The sequence below is a fragment of the Marmota monax genome, unplaced genomic scaffold (genome assembly GCF_021218885.2).
Source record: "Marmota monax isolate L192 unplaced genomic scaffold, Marmota_monax_Labrador192_F-V1.1 WCK01_AAM20220418_F8-fsc00185, whole genome shotgun sequence".
Taxonomy (NCBI): Eukaryota; Metazoa; Chordata; class Mammalia; order Rodentia; family Sciuridae; genus Marmota; species Marmota monax.
In genome coordinates, this window is record NW_026693278.1 from 3,058,512 (window position 1) to 3,063,506 (window position 4,995).

The 4,995-nt window shown below is 46.1% G+C and overlaps 1 non-coding gene across 1 annotated transcript; it reads left to right on the forward strand.

The window, feature by feature from the left end:
* The first annotated feature begins 3,972 nt into the window (after positions 1-3,972).
* On the forward strand, positions 3,973-4,079 carry LOC124100893 (U6 spliceosomal RNA). Its single transcript, XR_006854455.1, has one exon. It is a non-coding gene; the product is annotated as a U6 spliceosomal RNA (small nuclear RNA).
* The last annotated feature ends 916 nt before the right edge of the window (positions 4,080-4,995 follow it).

Genomic DNA, 4,995 nt, shown 5'->3' on the forward strand with positions numbered 1-4,995 from the left:
CTGAACTCCTTCTGGAAAGGGGCTGGGACCCAACCCCTCCCCTTCCCGTCTCTGCCCATAAATACCCCCTGTGTGCTGCGCCCAGGGGCCGGGGAGCCTGGCCCGTGCTGATCTGTAATTAGAAACTTTTCTCCCTTCCCTGGCAGGAGGAGGGACGGCCCAGGTCTGGCCCAGCCATTTTGTTTGTCATGAATTATTCAGGAGATGGGAAGTCGAGAGGAGAGGGCCCCTCTACTGACCAGACCAGCTCGGGTCCTGCCCAGAGCAGTCTGACCCACCCAGAGTTCCCTTCACCATTTCAGTTTCAAAGAATAAACAAGCCATGTGCCAGGCTTGACAAACCAGGGGTTTTCATGAAACCTTCTGTGGGAGGTGTGTTCTTCACCTGAGGCCAGGTAGAGGGACTTAGCGCCACAAGGCTAGGAAAGAGGGTGGCTGAGCTGGGTTCAAACCCAGGAAGCACATGTACAGTGCTCATTTGGGTTATGGCAGCTATGGGTGCTGGGCAGAGGAGGAAGAGGAAGGAAAGCCCCGCAGGCTGGCTGAAGAGGGCAACAGGTGCTTTCCTGTCCCTTCTTTCTCTTGCTATGTCCATGCAAGGGGGAGAAGAGGGGTGATGTGGGAGGGAGAGAACATGACTGGAGGCACTGAAATCTGGGTGATGGGTGGGTTTTATTTTATTACCCCAGCACAAAAAAGAAAGAAAGAGGAGAGGGGATTCTCACAACTCTCTGAGAAAGATGCTATTATGTCCATTTAATGGATATGGAAACTGAGGCTCATAGACATTGAGGGAGTTTGTTTGAGGATATAGACAACTGGTTAGTGGCAGAACAGGATCCCCTCCCTTCATGGTATACTCTTTGGCCACCATTCCTGGTGGATGGGGAGGCATGGGCACCAAAGAATCCTGGCCCCTGGTTCCACGATCATTCTTGGCTTGGACTTCCCTTGTCAAACCTCCCTGTATCCAGGCACTGCTCCAGGATAAGCCCTCTGCGGATCATAAATGACTCTAAATGAGCATCCGGCTGATATCTGCCATCCCACACTGGTTAGCCTCGCAAGGTGGCCTTTGAGGAGGCTCAGGGCTTCCTCTTTGGCACCCAGCCGGCCATTCTGACAGACCAGCTTTCAGTGTCGTTTCTGGAGAAGCTGAGAGTTCAGAATTTGGAAAATGACTGGCTAATTCCACTCCTTACTTTCTGTATGAACTTGGGCCAATTCCTTAAACTCTCAGAGAACTGGAATGAAGATAAGGAATAAAGATGGGCTGTTGTGAAGAGTAAATAGGATAACACACAGAAAACAGCTGACATCATGCCTAGCACATAATGAGTGCTCAATAAACGTTGCCATTATTATTATTATTTATTATTACCATTATCATTATTCTAATTCCTGATGACAGCCTCTCCTTAAACTAGGTTAACTGGAAGGCAGAAACCACCAGATGTTGAACACATGTCTTCTGGAAGAATCAGCACTGCAATTTTTCCCCGGGAAATCTCCCCCGTCTGATATCAGTCCCTCTCTACCTTGAATGGACCTTCCTCTGCCCCTGCAGCAAGGGGTAGCCCTGAGATCCAGCCTGGACACAGGATTGGTGGAAGAATGGGCATGTGACCTGGTGAGAGCCAATCAGAGGGAGGACTGAGATTTTTTTTTTCTTTGAAGAGAGACCCACTTTCCCCTTGGGAGGGAAAGGATGCCTAAAGCTTCTGAGCCCCAAAGCAGAACCAGGACCTGGCCAGGAGGACATTAACTGAAGTCTTTGAACTCATGAATCTTATTGTGAGTCAGTGAGGAATAATGATTATTACTATGATTTTTTTTTTTTTGCTTGCATCTATTTGAGTTTTCAGTCACTGACAACCAAATGTTCTGACTGAACATGTCAATAAGGTGCACTTTCTCTTTTCCTCTCTCTTTATAGATAGACATAGGAATATAAAATATATGTATCCTGTCTATCTTTAATTAAAATGACAGCGCATGTTGGAGACTCACTTCTAATTATTACTTTTGTTTTACAAACTTAGGTCAAGAGAAAATGTCGAGTAAGACTTTAAGATTCACAACACCTAGGTACAAATTAAGGGCCTTTACTCATTCAACCTCCACTGCCGTGGAGTCTCAGACTCAGAGTCACGGCTTGGTTTTAACCAGGGTTTTCTTTTCTGCTTTCAGGAAAACATTTAATTTCCACCCTGGGCGTAGTCTGTGCCTAGCTTCCTTGTGGTGCACTGTTTCTGTCTGCCCTTTGTCTGTCTGTCGCTGGTGTCAGAGCTGGTAACTATCTGTTTACAGTTGCAAACAGAGGCATCAATTGCCTTTTGAACCTCCTATTTTCCTGTAAGTGCTCCCTGCTCAATTACATTTGCTGTCTCACTTGCATTTCTTTCTGCATAAAGAAGAGTGTCTGTTTTCCCCCCCTAAAATCTGATCACCTGCAAATCCCCACGTATTCTCTCATGTATTCTTTTATAGAGGCAGCAGGAGCGACAATCATACAGGCAGCACCTATTTGCATAGGCTAGAGTTTACAAGACAAGTTGCCACAACCCGGAAGTTTCTAGACCAAACAACAAGGTAGCTGTTGGGTGGTAGGAAGAACACTGAAATTGGAGTCAGATCCGTGTTTGAAGTCTGGTTTTTACTGGGGAGTGATATTGGCCAAATTGTGTGCATGTAGAATATGGAAAAACAAATCCCAACATTGTATACAACTATAATGCATCTGTAAAAATAATATGGGAAAAGATTATCTGATTCCTTTAACTAAAGAGAGACCCACTAGAAACAACTGACTGTAATTTAAAAAGAAAAAAAAATGTGGTTTTATCATTCACTTGCTGTGTGACCTGGGGCAAGTTACCTCACCTTGCTGAGCCTCAGTTTTCATCTATAAAATGGACATGATAGTACGGGCTTCACAAGGCAGGATCATGTAGTGACTTGATGAAAGAACTTTCCTCTGGAAAAGTGCTTTTCTTTGTCCTTTACTTGTCTGGTTTGGGTTCAAAATAATAAGAAAACTAACATTTATTGGGTACCTAATATGGGCTTACAATTATTTCTAGTTGTACTTAGCCTTACCATGACCCCTTCAAAGTTACTGCTGCTATAATATCTCTACTTTACAGGGGATAAAGCAGAGGATCAGAGAGGATAAGTCAGTTGCTGAAATCACACAGCTAAGACACAAAGCCAGGATTTGAAATCAACAGTTTCACTCCGTAGCTTTCCCTTAATCATAACCATATGTCCCCCACTATGGTAGGAGATATCAGCCACCCACATGGGAGGCCACACAGGCCAGCGGCTAGGGTTGCTGTCTCCCAGAGGAAGTCATACAGTGTGCTGACTTTCCTGCTCCACATCCCAACTCTACTCCTGCCGTCTCTAGTCAACAGAGAGCTTGATGTCACTAGAGTCCAGGCCCTAGCACTTTTGGGAGACCTGTTAGGAATAAGGAAATGGCAGGTTGGCTTTGGAATCCAAAACCTGGCTCCTCCTGGCCATTCATGCCCCCTGTGGATTAAGGGGAAGTAGAGAAGCCAGGGACATGGGTCCTGTGGGAACTGGGAACAGGGGGATCCATAGGCACATACATACATCCCACATGCCGCAGAGCACAGGCTAAGATGTGCATGCACCCCTGCAGCCAGGTTCACAGTGAGCACATGAGGACATGTAGACAGATGTGTGACTTCACCAGTACCTGCATCCCCCACTCATGCCCTGATACACTCACCCTCCCTGAATTAAATTAATTCCTGGACTTGGTCGGAACCCATTAGGCAGAGTAGTGGATGGATCAAGTACACAGGCCCTATCCTTAGCTGCTGGTTCTGGTTCTCCCACAGAACAGCTATGTCTCTGGGCAAGTTCTCTCACCTTTCTGTGCCTCAGTTTCCTTATCTGCCAGTGGGATCATAATACCCCCTTGCATTGTTGTTAAGAATTTTGGTGCTCGCTTCGGCAGCACTTATACTAAAATTGAAATGATACAGAGAAGATTAGCACGGCCCCTGCACAAGGATGACATGCAAATTCATGAAGTGTTCTATATTAAAAAAAAAAAAAAAGAATTTTGTGTAGATGTAGCACACAGTAAGCCACCTTTAAAGGATGCTGTGACTTTTGTCTAACAGGCCAGCTCTTCTGGGAAACAGACTCAAAGATAGAGTTTGGGGTGCAGAATTTTATTAAGAGGTGCCTGTTTTCGTTAGATTTTTTCATTGCAGTGACCAAAAGACCTGATAAGGACAATTTTAGAGGAGGAAAAGTTGATTTGGGGCTCACAGTTTCACAGGTCTCAGTCCGTAGACAGCCAGCTCCATTGTTCTGGGCCTAAGGTGAAGTAGGTCATCATGGCAGAAGAATGTGGTGGAGGAAAGTAGTTCAGGACATGGCCACCAAGAAGCCAAGAAAGAGAGAAAATATAAACCAACAAAATGTAAACCATAAAGGCACACCCTCAGTGACCCACCTCCTCCATCCACTTCCTACTGCCCGCAGTGACCACCCAGTTAATCCCAGGACATTAATGCACTGATCAGGTGAAGGTCTTCATAAACCCATCACTTCACCTCTAAACTTTCTTGCATTGTCTCACATGTGCGGTTTGGGGGACACCTCCTATCTTAACCATAACAGTGCTCTTGGTATTGACACTCGTGGAAAGAAAGGGAGGGAAGCAGGGTTGGGTAGAGGGGGGCTGTAATGCAGTGGAAGGATCAACTCAGTGGAAGCCTCAGCCAACCCCATAGTTTGAAGCTGAGATGGTCTATCAGAGTTTTCCTGAGTTGGGATGAGAGGGCTTGGCACTTAAACCTGCCGACCAGTTTAAGGATACGAGTATACCGAGAAGGGACTGTAACCTTGGTGAGATGACTCTCCTCAATCAGGGATCCCAGGTGAGCAGTCAGCAACTGACACTTCCAGTGTCCCGGGAAATTCATGCCTGACCTAATCAGGAATCGGGCTGGA